Here is a 15,739-nt window from a genome sequence, read left to right as displayed (position 1 = left end):
CCTTAGTTTCCCCATACATAAAATGGGAATAAAATAATACCTAGTGCTGGTAGTACTTGATAACATTTTTCAGGCATTGACTTACTGTGTACCAGGCAATGTCTTTTGTTCTGACATACGTTATCCTACTTAATCCTCACAATAAATCTTATGAGGTCCAGGCATTTTTAGGATACCTACCTCAAATAATGAGTGTGATATAATCCATGGAAAGCACTTAGCATACGGCCTGGCACAGAGTAAGCTCTCAAATTGCATTAGGTGTCGTGAATGGGGATACCGAGGCTGTCCCAGGTTAACGTGCTAACTGCCTGCCTTGTGGGGATTTTGAGGACATGATGTAAAACCGTAGAATGCCTGCACACATTGTGTTTTCTTTGTGCGCATTACTTAGAAGGGCGGAGATCAACTTGGCACAGCGCTTTGGTGTCAATATTTATTCCCAGAGGATTGGTCTGGTGGAGAAGAGAGATTATAAAATCCTGGCTCTGTCAGTCCTGAGCAGTGTTCAGCTGATTCCTAATTTGCACCAAAAGATGTTTGTGTAGTAGTCAGCCCCACGGCAGGTCTAACTGGACACTGTGCCAAGAAGGCAAATAATTACTTAAATTGAGGCGTGCAGGTCTAATGCTGGGCGCGTGACGTGTGCTGTCTCATTTATCCCCGCCTGGCAGGTAGAGATAACCACCCAGACCCATATATTGGCCTCCTTAATGTGAACTCCCGGGAGACAGAAGCTGTTTCTTCACTGCTGCATTCCCAGCAGCTAAAACAATGCCTGGTACAGGGCAGGTGCCTGATACATTTATGAATGGATGGACGAGTTACCTTAGAGGTGATGCGGCCTGCCAGGATCACGTAGCAAGGCCGCAGCCCTTACACGGCACCACGACAGCTGCTCAGTCTAAACTGATGGGGGTCATGGAACACAGGTGTCCAGTTTCCTTTGGCCTTCAGCCAGAGAAGAAAGCCGGCGATTACAGGCTGCTGTGACATCCCCCATCAGACACCCTCTGAGAGTGCATATGGGCTGAGGTCGCCAGGGAAACAAGGAGCTCCTAGGTGCAGAGACCATGCCTCTGATGAGAGGACCCGGATACAGCAGGCACCTGCCTTACCAGAATGTGTTACCTGTATCTCAGCCCTTGCAGGACCACCTTCTTTTTCTCTCTTTTAAATTGTTTTTTGAGATAGGGTCTGGCTCTGTCACCAAGGCTGGAATGTATGTAGTGGCACAATTGGCTCACTACAACCTCTGATTCCTGGGCGCAAGCCATCCTCCCACCTCAGCCCCCTGAGTAGCTAGGACCGCAGGCATGCACCACCATGCCTGGCTAGTTTTTTTTTTTTTTTTTTTTGTATTTTTTGTAGAGACGGGGGTCTCACTTTGTTGCCCAGGTTGGTCTCGAACTCCTGAGCTCAAGCAGTCTTCCCACCTTGGCCTCCCAGAGTGCTGGGATTACAGGCATGAGCCACCGCGCCTGGCCCTAAATTGTATTTTATTGTGATAAGAACACTTAACGTGAGACTACCCTTTAAACACATTTTAACATGTACAGCACATTGTTACAGACATAGGTGTAGTGTTGTCCAGCAGATCTCCGGAGCTTATTCATCTGGCTTAACTGAAACTTGGTGCCCAGTAATGAGTAACTCCCCATTTCCCCCACATCAGCCCCTGGCAACTGCCATTCCACTCTTGATTCTAGGAGTTTGACTGTTTTACCGGATTCCTCATTTAAGTGGAATCTGCAGTACTTGTCTTTCCGTGACTGGCTTATTTCATGTAGCATAATGTCCTCAGGGTTCATTCGTATTGTCTCACTTTGCAGAATTTCCTTCTTAAGGCAGAATAGGGATCCATTATGTGTACATACCACATTTTCTTTATCCATTCATCTGTTGGTGGACATTTAGGTTGTTTCTACATCTTGGCTTTTATGAATAGAGCTGCGATGAACATAGGGGTGCAGGTATCTCTTCAGGATTCTGCTTTTAATGCTTTTGGATAAATACCCAGGCGTGGCATTGCTGGATCATATAGTAGTTCTATTTTTATTATTTATTATTTATTATTTATTTATTTTTGAGACAGAATCTTACTCAATTGCCCAGGCTGGAGTGCAGTGGCATGATCTTGGCTCAGTGCAACCTCTGCCTCCCGGATTCAAGCAATTCTCCTGCCTAAGCCTCCTGAGTAGCTGGGATTACAGGCATGCACCACTACTCCAGGCTAATTTTTGTATTTTTAGTAGAGACGAGGTTTTGCCATGTTGGCCAGGCTGGTCTCGAAATCCTGACCCCAGGTGATCCACCGCCTTGGCCTCCCAAAGTGCCAGGATTACAGGCATGCACCACCACACCTGGCCAAGTAGTTCTGTTTTTAATTTTTGAGGAACTTCCATACTGTTTTCTATAGCAGCTGCACCGTTCTGTATACCCACCAACAGTGTGCAAGCGCTTCCTTTTCTCCACATCCTCATCAACACGTGTCATCTTTGGTCTTCTTGATGATAGCCATTTTTACAGGTGTAAGATGATCGCTCACTGTGGTTTTGATTTGCCTTTCCGTGATGATTAGTGATGTTGAGCATCTTTTTATTTACCTGTTGGACATTTGTATGTCGTCTTTGAAGAGGTGTCCATTCAAGTCCTTCATTCATTTTTTAATTGGGATATTAGGGTTTTTTTTGCAATTGAGTTGTAGGAGTTCCTTATGTATTTTGGAGATTAACCCCATGTTAAATATATGGTTTGCAATATTTCTCCCCATTTTGTAGGCTGCCTTTTCATTCTACTGATTGTCTCCTTTGCTGTGCAGAACTTTTTAGTTTAATGTATCCCACTTGTTTATGTTTGGGTTTTTTGTTTTTTGTTGTTGTTTTTTTTTTGCCTGTGCTTTTGATGTAATATCCATGAAATCATTGCCAAGATCGATGTTATGAAGCTTTTCCCCTATGATTTCTTCCAGGAGTTTTATGACACATTTATATGTGTCATCTTTAATTTCTTAAGTTTAACACTTAACTTTTTAATTCATTTTGAGTTGCTTTTTGTGTATGGGGTAAAGTAGGGCTCCTTTTCTCTCTTTAATATATATCCAGTTTTCCCAGCTCCATTTATCAAAAAGACTGCTCCTTCCTTATTGATTGGTCTTGTTGGCATCATTGCCAAAACCCATTTGACTGTATATGTGAAGGTTTATTTCTGGACTCCCCCCCCACCCCCCGTCTCTCGCTCTCTTTTTTTTTTTTTTTTTTTAAGAGATGGGGTCTCACTGTATTGACCAGGCTGATCTTGAATTCCTGGGCTCAAGCAATCCTCTCACCTTGGCCTCCCAAGATGCTGAGATTACAAGTGTGAGCCACCATGCCCAGCCTTATTTCTGGACTCTCCATTCTGTTATCTTGATCGATATGTCTGTCTTTATGCCAGTACCACACCGTATTGATTACTGTAGCATTGTAGTACATTTTGAAATCTGGAAGTGTGCGACCTCCACCTTTGTTTTTCTTTTTCAAAATTGTTTTGGCCATTTAGGATCCCTTGAGATTCCATAGATATTTTAGGATAGATTTTTCTGTTTCTGTAAAAGCTGCCATCAGGGTTTGACAGGGATTACACTCCATCTGTAGATCATGTTGGGTAGTATTTGACATCTTAACAATATTAAGTCTTCAATCCGTAAACCTGGGATGTCTTCCATTTATATGTGTTGTAATTTTTTTTTTTTTGAGATGGAGTCTTGCTCTGTTGCCTAGGCTGGGGTGCAGTGGCACGATCTCAGCTCACTGCAAGCTCCGCCTCCCAGGTTCACTCCTTTCTCCTGCCTCAGCCTCCTGAGTAGCTGGGACTACAGGCACCCGCCACCACGTCTGGCTGATTTTTTGTATTTTTTTAGTAGAAGCGGGGTTTCACTGTATTAGCCAGGATGGTCTCGATCTCCTGAACTCCTGATCCGTCCGCCTTGGCCTCCAAAGTGCTGGGATTACAGGTGTGAGCCACCGTGCCCGGCCAATCTTTAATTTTTTTTTGCAACAATTTATAGTTTTCAGTGCACAGGACTTTTGCCTCCTTTTTAAAGTTTATTTCTTCTTAAGTTTTTGGGAATACTATATACATATTCCTAAGTATATTCATTTTTTTGATGCTGTTGTAAATTGAATTTTTTGTTTATTCATTGTTAGTACGTAGAAACACAATTGATTTTTGTATGCTTATCTCATACCTGCAACTAAATGTGTTTATTAATTCTAACTTTTTTGCATAATCTTTAGCATTTTCTTTTTTTTTGAGACGGAGTCTTGCTCTGCCACCCAGGCTGGAGTGCAGTGGCCGGATCTCAGCTCACTGCAAGCTCCGCCTCCCGGGTTTACGCCATTCTCCTGCCTCAGCCTCCCGAGTAGCTGGGACTACAGGCGCCCGCCTCGTCGCCCAGCTAGTTTTTTGTATTTTTAAGTAGAGACAGGGTTTCACCATATTAGCCAGGATGGTCTCGATCTCCTGACCTCGTGATCCGCCCGTCTCGGCCTCCCAAAGTGCTGGAATTACAGGCTTGAGCCACCGTGCCCGGCCATCTTTAGCATTTTCAACATATAAGATTATGTTGTATACTAACAGAAGTAATTTTATTGGCTGGGCGCAGTTGCTCACGCCTGCAATCCCAGCACTTTGGGAGGCCAAGGCGGGGGGATCACAAGGTCAGGAGTTCGAGACCAGCCTGGCCATATGGTGAAACCCCCTCTCTACTAAAAATACAAAAAAAAAGTTATTAGCCAGGCATTGTGGCGCATGCCTGTAATTCCAGCTCCTCAGGAGGCTGAAGCAGGAGAATTGCTTGAACTTGGGAGGCGGAAGTTACAATGAGCCAAGATTGTACCACTGCCCTCAGGCCTGGGTGACAGAGTGAGATTCCATCTCAATTTTAAAAAATAATAATAATTTTATTTCTCCTTTCCAATTTAGATGTCTTTTATTTCATTTTGTTGCCTAAGTGCTATGTTGTATAGGAGTGGTGAGCGTGGCATTTTTGCCTTGTTCCTGATCTTGGAGGAAAAGCTTTCAGTTGTTCACCATTAAGTGTGATGTTAACTGTGCATTTTTAATATATGGCCTTTAATATAGCTTTTTTTTTTTTTTTTTTTTTTTTTTTGAGACGGAGTCTCACTCTGTTGCCCAGGCTGGAGTGCAGTGGCGCGATCTCAGCTCACTGCACGCTCCGCCTCCTGGATTCACACCATTCTCCTGCCTCAGCCTCCGAGTAGCTGGGACTACAGGCGCCTGCCACCATGCCCAGCTAAATTTTCTTTTTCTTTTTTTATTTTTAGTAGTGATGGCGTTTCACCGTGTTAGCCAGGATGGTCTCGATCTCCTGACCTTGTGATACACCCACCTGGGCCTCCCAAAGTGCTGAGATTACATGCGTGAGCCACTGCTCCTGGCCCGATATACAACCTTTTAATATATGACTTTTATATATGTTGAGGTTGTTTTCTTCAATTTTGTTTGTTGAGTATTTCTCATGAAGTGGTGTTTAACTTTGCCAAATGCTTTTTCTGCTTTAATTGAGATGATCATGTGGTTTTTTAAAATCTCCTTTCATCGTGTTAATGTGGTATATTACGTTGATAGGTTTTTGTGTGTTGAACCATCTTTACATTCCAGGAGTAAATCCCAGTTGGTCATGGTGTAATCTCTCTTTTAATATTTGAATATGATTTGCAAGTGTTTTGTTGAGTATCTTTGCATCAGTATGTCAGAGGCATTCAAACCAGAGTGACTTCATCTTGAATAGGGGCTGGGTAAAATGAGGCTGAGGCCTGCTGGGTCACATTCTCAGGAGGTTAGGTATTCTTAGCCATAAGGTGTTTATGGTTAAGGGAACAGAAACAGACCCAGGATGTAACAGACCCAGGAAGTGTCCTGATGTCCTGATATCTTAAGAACAAAAGCATTCCTAGTTTTAAAATAAGTCTCACTTTAAAGATAATAATATATGAACAGTGAGAACACATGGACACCGGGAGGGGAACATCACACACTGGGGCCTGTCAGGGGTTGGGAGGCTAGGGGAGGGATAGCATTAGGAGAAATATCTAATGTAGATGATGGGTTGATGGGTGCAGCAAACCACCATGGCGTGTATACCTACATAACAAACCTACATGTTCTGCACGTGTATCCCAGAACTTAAAGTATAATTAAAAAAAAATAAAGATAATAATAAAGGCTCTTGTGAAAGACAGTAGTTACACAAAGATTAGCAATCCTTTATCATAAACCCTTGTAGTAGAGCACATCTCCTCCATGATTTTTGTTACCTTTTATATAAGCAAGCATTGTACCTAGGTGGGCGCGTTCCTCCTCTTATTTTTTGGAATGCCCTGCTCTGCCTATGGAATAGCTATTCTTTCACTTCTTTACTTTATTTATTTATTTATTTTTTTGAGACGAAGTCTCGCTCTGTCGCCCAGGCTGGAGTACAGTGGCGTGATCTTGGTTCTCTGCAAGCTCCGCCTCCTGGGTTCACGCCATTCTCCTGCCTCATCCTCCCGAGTTGCTGGGACTACAGGTGCCCACCACCATGCCTGGCTAAGTTTTTGTATTTTTAATAGAGACGGGGTTTCACCATGTTGGCCAGGATGGTCTTGAACTCCTGACCTCATGTGATCCGCTGGCCTTGGCCTCCCAAAGTGCTGGGATAACAGGCATGAGCCACCGCGCCCAGCCTGTTTGGAGGTTTTAAATTACTGCTCAGTCTCCTTAGCAGTTACATCTGTTCAGATCTTCTGTTTCTTCATGATTCAGGCTTGCCAGGTTGTGTTTCTAGGAATTTTTCCATGTCATCTAGTTTTTTTTTTTTTTTTTTTTTTTTTTTGAGACGGAGTCTCGCTCTGTCGCCCAGGCTGGAGTGCAGTGGCCGGATCTCAGCTCACTGCAAGCTCCGCCTCCCGGGTTTACGCCATTCTCTCGCCTCAGCCTCCCGAGTAGCTGGGACTACAGGCGCCCGCCATCTCGCCCGGCTAATTTTTTGTATATTTTAGTAGAGACGGGGTTTCACCGTGTTAGCCAGGATGGTCTCGATCTCCTGACCTCGTGATCCGCCCGTCTCGGCCTCCCAAAGTGCTGGGATTACAGGCTTGAGCCACCGCGCCCGGCCGCCATGTCATCTAGTTTATCCAATTTGTTGTCATACAGTTGTTCATAGTACTCTCTGATAGTCTTTTCTGTCACATCAGTAGTAATATGCCCCCTGTTTCATTTCTGATGGTAGTAATTTGAAGGTTTTTTTCTTTTTCTTTTTCTTTCGTTTATTTATTTATTTATTTTTTGAGACAGTCTCACTCTGTTGCCTAGGCTGGAGTGCAGTGATGTGAGCACGGCTCACTGTAACCTCCGCCTCCTGGGTTCAAGCGATTCTCCTGCCTCAGCCACCCAAGTAGCTGGGATTACAGGCGTGCGCCACCAAGCCTGGCTAGTTTTTGTGTTTTTAGTAGAGACAGGGTTTCTCTGTGTTGGCCAGGCTGGTCTCGAATGCCTGACCTCAGGTGATCTACCCGCCTTGGCCTCCCAAAGTGCTGGGATTACAGGCGTGAGCCAGCGTGCCTGGCCGTAATTTGAGTTTTTATCTTAGTCTGTTCAGCTAATGAACATATTTTAAAAATTCTTTTGGGTCTATATCTAGGAGGGGATTGCCATTTGGATCAATGGTAATGCTACGTTTAACATATTGAGGAACTTCTGGACTCTTTCCCAAAGTGCCTGGACTGCACATTTTACATTACCACCATCAGCGTATCAAGGTTCCAATTTCTCCATATTCCTGCCAACACTTACTGTTGTTTATCTTTTGTTTTTTGAGATGGCGTCTCGTTCTGTCTCCCAAGCTGGAGTGCAGTGACGTGATCTTGGCTCACTGCAACCTCTGCCTCCTGGGTTCAAATGATTCTTTTGTCTCAGCCTCCCAAGTAACTGGGACTACAGGCGTGTGCCACCACACCTAATTTTTGTATTTTTATTAGAGACAGGGTTTCACTGTGTTGGCCAGGCTGATCTGGAACTCCTGACCTCAGGTGATCCACCCATCTCAGCCTCCCAAAGTGCTGCGATTACAGACATGAGCCACCATGCCTGGCCTTGTTGTTCATGTTTTTAATTCTAAGCATTCTGGCATGTGTGAAGTGGTATCTCATTTTGGTTTTGATTAGTGTTTCCCTAATGACTAGTAATGTTAAGCGTCTTTTCATATGCTTATTGGCCATTTGTACATCTTTGGAAAAACATGTATTCAAATCTTTTGCCTATTTTAAGATTGGGTTATTTGCTCTTTTATTGTTGAGTGCTATGAGTTCTTTATGTATTCTGGATACTGGTCCTTTATCAGATATATGATTTGCAAATATTTTCCATTTGTGGCTTTCTTTTTCTTGTCTTTTTTTTTTTGAGACGGAGTCTTGTTCTTTCTCCCAGGCTGGAGTGCAGTGGCACAGTCATTGCACACTGCATTCTCGACCTCCTAAGCTCAAATGATCCCTCTACCTCAGCCCCCCAAGTATCTGGGACCACAGGTGTGTGCCACATGCCTAGCTAATTAAAATTTTTTTCCTTTTTTCCTTTTTTTTTTTTTTTGGGTAAAGATGAGGTCTCCCTATGTTGCCCAGGCTGGTCTCAAACTCCTGGGCTCAAGTGATCCTTCCACCTCAGCCTCCCAGAATGCTGAGATTACAGGCGTGAGCCATTGCACCCAGGCTTTGTTTTCTTGATACTGTCCTTTGATGCACAATATACTTAATGTTGATGAAGTCCAGTGTATCTATTTTTTCTTTGGTTGCTTGTGCTTTTGGTGTCATTTTTATCCATCTGGTCTTTTACTAACCCCTATATACCCTTTGACACATATTTAGAGGTCCTCAAAGTTTTTATTTAAAATGGGAGGATATGGAAATAATTTTTTTTAAAAACACTCATTGAAACAGACTGCAGTACTGTCTTTAATCATGAAGATCCCCAAAGCGTCTATGTGAATACTCAGGGCTTCTCAAACCATCTCTTGGTAAAGGCTGATGAGGATGATCATACATCCTACTGAAGCCCCTTGCTCTGTGGTTTGAGGCAAGAGAAAAAGGAACACTGATGATGAGATTTAGGATAACAAGGAGCATAAAAGAGACAGTACTTCTGCCAGGTTGCCCCCAAGTTTCTCTATCGTCTTACAGTGTATTTTGTTAAGGGGAGGAGAGATGTGGTCCCAGGGTCCAGGCATCTTGCTCTTATAAATTCCCATTAAGCAGTAGTTCTCAAAATGTGGCCGGGGTCCAGCAACAGCAGCAGCATCTGAGCACTTGTTGGAAACCAGATTCTTGGACCTTACTTCGGACCCACTGAATCAGAAGCTCTAGGGTGGGACCCAGTGATCTGTTTTAACAAGCAGTCTGCCGAACGTTCAAGTTGGAGAGCCATTGGTGTCGCATTTTCAGCTGGTACAACCTGGAGTCTGCCTCCCGGCGAATGTGATTACTCATCATCTCCTGCCAAGTGTGGGATCAGGTACTTCGGGTAACAAGTGACAGCAAACCTTAAACTAACCTACTAAACAGCTGCAGAAATTAATTCGTTTGCATATTCTGCCTAAAAAGTCAGTAGGGAGCAGGCTTGTTCTCCATTTTCCTGTGATTCTCTGTCTTCCTCTGTGTATTAGCTTTGTCTTCACACCCACTTCTCTCGTGGTTGCAACGTGACGTGGCTTCCTGCAACCATCAGAGCAGTGTGCTTCCTGATTAGCTCCAGAGTGAGATGACGTGTCATTCCATACCAGCAAGCACAATTCAGCAGCTTAGCTCTGATGACACCAGCCCTGAATCAGGGCAAGAGGCAGAACATTTTTCTGACTGGCTTAGTACCCTGCTTCTACCCCTCCCTTGCAGGGGATGGGTAAGTCCTACCCAGTTCTCATGGCTGTTTCACAAAGGGGAAGGAAGAAATGCTGTATGTGGAGGGGGAGGTAGCCATGGTGCCCAGAACACCAGGACTCATGAAATGGCCTCTTTGCTGTTTGTCCCAAACCCACTGTTTTTTCCTTCTTTAATAATGCATCCAGAGGGATCTTTCTGAAGCAAAAGCCTGTCTACAACACCCCTTGCTTAAACCCTTTGGTGTATCTCCTCAGACACACACACACACACACACACACACACACAGCTCTCCAGATTAGGTTCATACTTTGAGATGTTCAAGTTCTAGTTCCAGTTGACCACCAGCCTGCTGGATTCCCATCCTTTGGAACCCCATGGAATGCTCCATCAATACCCCCTTCCACACTTTTCCATGCTGTCCCACCTCTGCTTCTGTGTTCTGCCAGGAATGCCTTTACCCTTCCCCGTGTGGTAAATTCACCCTTCAAAACTCAGCCTGGATATCTGCTTCCTCTGGGATAGCTCTAAGGCAGGTTAATGACTGTGTCCACAGGCTTCTGGGTTACACAGTCACCGTGCGCCTGCACCACTCATCCTACATCTCTCTCAGCTGGTGATCTTGGAGCAGGAACCTGTTTGATTCTCCTGGGTCCTCAGTCCCCAGGCTTGCCACGCACTAGGAGCTCAGATAGTGCTGGTTGATCACATACTACTTTTGTGGCCCCTGCTGTTGCCTAGCAAAGTAGAGCCCCTGGTAGACACTCAGTTGATACTTACCAGTGCATTAAACTGACCACAAACCTCAGTTCTTCAGGTCCTGGGAAAACCCTGAGCCACCTGCAAATACAGGCTGCTTATGCCCTTGACAGGTTCAAGGAATCAGTCCTTGACACTGGAGCGGGCTTCACTTTGGACTTGGTGAGGGCTTAGAGGCCTTTAGCTTTGAATCCTGAGGAGCCTCCCTTTATCCAGGAAGCAGGGGGCTGGACCACTGGGACCTTCATCAGAAGAATAGATATATCTGTAGAAGTAGGTTATTCTAGGCCAGTTCTTTCCATTAAAAAAAAAAAAAAAAAGTAAGCCAGGTGCAGTGGCTCACACATGTAATCCCACCACTTTGGTAGGCTGAGGCGGGCGGATCATGGGGTCAGGAGATCGAGACCTTCCTGGCTAACGTGGTGAAACCCCGTCTCTACCAAAAATACAAAAAAAATTAACTGGGCATGGTGGCAGGCGCCTGTAGTCCCAGCTACTCGGGAGGCTGAGGCAGGAGAATGGTGTGAACCCGGGAGGTGGAGCTTGCAGTGAGCCGAGATCGTGCCACTGCACTCCAGCCTGGGCAACAGAGTGAGACTCCATCTCAAAAAAAAAAAAACCAAAAAATTAGAGCCCCTAGGTTGAATTAAAAAAATAAAAAAATTAAAAATTTAAAAATCATGTTTATTTCTAATATACAATTTGATAATACATAGTTATTGAATATAATACATAAAGATACAAACTACCTGTAATCCTCCTATGGGTTTTGTGCTTCCAGTCTTTCTTCTAAGCATGCATATTTAGTAATTTCCTAAAGCATTGAGATTATTACTTTATTCGTATTTATTGCCATTGTCTTAGTGTATTTTATGATGCTATAACAGAATATCTGAGACTGGGCAATTTGTAAACAATAGAAATTTATTTAGCTCATGGCTCTGGAGGCTGGGAAGTCCAAGGTTGAGGGCCCTGCATTTGGCGAGGGCCTTCTTGCCGTGGCGGAAGGTGGAAAGGGCAAGAGAGCATGTATGAGAGAGCCAGCAACTGAACTCACAGCCTCTAGCTCCTTTTTTTATTTTTATTTTTTTGAGACGAAGTCTCCCTCTGTCGCCCAGGCTGGAGCGCAGTGGTGCTGATCTCGGCTCACTGCAGGCTCTGCCTCCTGGGTTCATGCCAGTCTCCTGCCTCAGCCTCCCGAGTAGCTGGGACAACAGGCGCCTGCCACCACGCCAGGCTAATTTTTTGTATTTTTAGTTGAGACGGGGTTTCACCGTGTTAGCCAGGATGGTCTCAATCTCCTGACCTTGTGATCCACCCTCCTTGGCCTCCCAAAGTGCTGGGATTACAGGCGTGAGCCACAACGCCTGGCCGCCTCTAGCCCTTTTATAATCAGCACTAATTCATTCATGAGGGTGGAGCCCTCATGATCTAAACACCTCCCATTACTGTTGGCCCCACCTCCCAACACTGGAGATTCAGTTTCCAACACATGCCTTCTGGGAGACACATTCAACTATTATTTTATCGGTTACTATTGATACTATTGTTTTATTAATTAATTCCCATGTGTTTCTGCAAAAAACCTGGACAAGTTTATAATACCAGTTCCCTGTAGTCCTCCAGCCACTGATAAGCTGAAGGTAAAAATGTTAAGACCCAGTTACTAAAAAAAGCAAGTAAGACCTGGGAGTCAAACCAAAGCTGAGGAACTTAACCCAGAGCTTCCCAGCAGCCAAGACAAAAAAATAAATAAATAAATAAAAGGGAAACTCAAGGGGTTATGGAGCTCTTGAACTGCAGAAGAGGAAGCAAGCCAGGTTGTCAGAATGCATGAGCTTTCCTAACGCTGACCTCTGGAGAGGGCACAGGGACCTTGTGTAAGTGTGTTGTGTAAGGGACAGCTTCACTGAAAGATGCAGGAACTGCCTAGGTTTCGTCACTTCTCATACTGACTCTTAAGAACAGCTGATGGCAGCTGGGCGCGGTGGTTCACGCCTGGAATCCCAGCACTTTGGGAGGCCGAGGTGGGCGGATCGCGAGGTCAGGAGATCGAGACCATCCTGGCTAACATGGTGAAACCCCATCTCTACTAAAAATACAAAAAATTAGCCGGGCGTGGTGGCGGATGCCTGTAGTCCCAGCTACTCGGGAGACTGAGGCAGGAGAATGGCGTGAACCTGGGAGGCGAAGCTTGCAGTGAGCCGAGATAGCGCCACTGTGCTCCAGCCTGGGAGACAGAGCAAAACTCCGTCCCAAAAAAAAAAAAACAGCTGATGGCACGTCCATAAATTTTAGTTCTCAAAAATAAATAAATACATAAATAAATTGTAGTTCTGGGAAAGCATTTCTTTGTTTTATTTTGTTTTCCCTGGGAATCAGACTGAGAGGAAGGCATATTTTTGTAGGAAGCCTAAGTAACATGCTCTAAGCATGAAACTTTCTGGTGATTTCATTTGTTAGAGATTTAGCAAACACATATTAACTGTGTGGCTTTCATGCTGTTCTCTCATGTAAGGTATCTCATTTAACTTTCTCAATGAAGTTGGAGGCAAGAGATTATTAGGCCATTTTACAGATGGGGCAATGGAGGCTCAGGGAGATTGACTTATCCAGGGTCACGTAGTCAATTAACTGGCACACCAGGACTCGACCCCAAGTTTACAACCTTTTCCTTTGTGTTGGCACCTTGTTGGAGAAGGGGGAAGTGTCTGACCTGGTTACATATCCACGGTGTATTAGGACTGGGTCTTTTTTTTTTTTGAGAGAGAGTCTCACTCTGTCACCCAGACTGGAATGCAGTGGTGTGATTTTGGCTCACTGCAACCTCCACCCTCCGCCTCCTGGGTTCAAATGATTTTCCTGCCTTAGCCTCCTGAGTAGCTGGGATTACAGGCGCCCGCCACCACGCCTGGCTACTTTTTGTATTTTTAGTAGAGACGAGGTTTCACCATGTTGGCCAGGCTGGTCTCGAACTCCCGACCTCAGGTGTTCTGCCTGCCTTGGCTTCCCAATGTGCTGGGATTACAGGAGTGAGCCACCGCCCCCAGCCTAGAACTGGGTCTTTATAAGTACCACCTCATCTGTTCCTTACAGTAAATCCTAGAGCCACGTAATATTAGTCCATTTTACAGAGAGGATTGGTGGTTGTCCAAGGCCATACAGATAGTAGGTGTTAGGGAAGCTAAGCAGGGGTTCCCAACCAGGGCTTGGTGATGGAACGTCAGGATATGCAAGGATTCAATAGAATGGCACAGGAACATTTCTGGGTGAGAGGGGAGAGGATGGCTTTCATGGAGCCTCAAAAAACCCAAACAAAAATAAATGAGAAAAACAGAAAGAATCATAGTGACAGCTCACATAACTGAGTCCCAACCTGGAACCAGGCACCTGGCAAGGCCTGGATGAGCTTATCATTCCCATGAGGGTTAGGGTGTATCATCCCCATCTCACAGGTCACCCAGCTGGTCGGTGGCCTTGCATGGTGACTGAGTTTTGCCTCTTCTCCATCGTCACCTCTTGTGACTTGGTTTTTTTCTAGCAGTTAGTGGAATTTTTCTTCCTCTTTTGTGGAGCTGAGAATTACTACAAGGCAGAATGATACGCTGTGCTTCAGAAGGTCACTGCCTTCCTGTTTCCAAGTCACCTCTGTCTGTTCCCTTGCCTCTGGGAACAAGCTGGTTGGATGGTGGTTGGGTAAGAGTGAACAAATGAATGGACGAATGAATGAGTGAACAAGTGGATGGAGGAAGTACCACTTCCTTGGCGTTCGGGATCAGCATGCATGGATGCATTTCTGATGACTTTATTCAAGGCTGACAGGTCACTGTAGTGTTAGAGAGGAGTCTTGGGGAAGCTGAGTTCAGGCCCGTTCACGACCAGGCAGGACCAGAGTGACCCAGAAAGCCTCCGTCCTCCTCAGCAGGCAGTGGTGTGGAAGTGGGCCGTGCCGCCTTCCACAGCTCTCTGCCATGGCATGCAGCCCTCCACAGCATGTGGCAAGACTGGCAGGGCCTGGAATGGTTGCTACCCCTGGAACCTAGTATCTCTAGTATCCCTGGCCCACGTTAAAGTCCCCTATTTCATCTACTGTGGTTTCTTGCATCCCAGCCCGGCTTATACCCCTAGTGTAGCCCAGTGGTGGGGTCCCAGTTCAGAGCAACGGCATCAGCAGCCCTATTTTCCAGCTGAGGACACAGTCTCAGAGGATTGAAGTGACCTGTCCACGGCCACACTAGTGAGTGGTGGACCTGGGCCATGGGCCCAGCCGTGGCTGGCTCGAAAGCCATACATCACCACATCCTCATAGGACCCACATGACCTCAGGGTCATATTTACATTGCCAGGAGGCCCCTGGAAGGTAAGCCACAAACTGGAGGCCTCATCAGATTCCTGAGTCTGCTCCACCCTCCTCTGGCTGGAGAGCTGTCTCTGGTCCAGCTGGACCGTGGCCGAGGGTTTCTTTCCTGTTTAGAGAGAGCATGGGTCTTCCTGACTGCCCCACTCTCCAGGGCCTCTGCTGAGCTGGGTTGAAGGAACTTCACAACAAGCAGGGGCCAGGAGCTGGAAGCTCAGAGGTGATTCTGCCTGTCCTGAAGTTTGTGACGCCATCCCCCTTCCTCAGCCACCTGTAGCCCTACGTTAAGAAAAAAGAGGTCAGGCAGGGTGGCTCACACCTGTAATCCCAGCACTTTGGGAGGCCAGGGTGGGCGGATGACCTGAGGTCAGATGTTCGAGACCAGCCTGGCCAACATGGTGAAACCTCATCGCTACTAAAAATACAAACATTAGCCAGGTGTGGTGGCAGGTGCCTTTAATCCCAGCTGCTCAGGAGGCTGAGGCAGGAGAATCACTTGAACCTGAGAGGTAAAGCCAAGATTGCGCCATTGCATGCTAGCCTGGGCTACAAGAGTGAGACTCTGTCTAAAAAAAAAAGAGAGAGAGAGAGAAAGAAAGAGAAAAGAAAAAGAGAAAGCATCTATGCAAAGAGCCCAGAGTGGGCCAGAAAGAGTGAGAATGGGAGTGAACCAGGGCTGGAAGAGCCTTTCTACTGTAATCGTCCTTTCTGTCCC

General features: G+C 45.7%; 1 protein-coding gene and 1 long non-coding RNA gene across 2 annotated transcripts in view; both read left to right on the top strand.

Annotated features, from left to right (window-relative positions):
• Window positions 1-15,739, top strand: part of STK10 (serine/threonine kinase 10) — a 156,691-nt gene that overhangs the window by 51,875 nt on the left and 89,077 nt on the right. The gene's annotated exons all lie outside the window — the stretch shown is intronic.
• Window positions 5,904-15,424, top strand: LOC117065455. Its single transcript, XR_004429931.1, has 3 exons — window positions 5,904-5,917; window positions 9,393-9,399; window positions 14,005-15,424. It is a non-coding gene; the product is annotated as an uncharacterized LOC117065455 (long non-coding RNA).

Source organism: Trachypithecus francoisi, unplaced genomic scaffold, assembly GCF_009764315.1.
Source record: "Trachypithecus francoisi isolate TF-2019V2 unplaced genomic scaffold, Tfra_2.0 Lachesis_group2, whole genome shotgun sequence".
Classification (NCBI taxonomy): domain Eukaryota; kingdom Metazoa; phylum Chordata; class Mammalia; order Primates; family Cercopithecidae; genus Trachypithecus; species Trachypithecus francoisi.
This window is presented reverse-complemented; position numbering and strand designations above follow the sequence as displayed.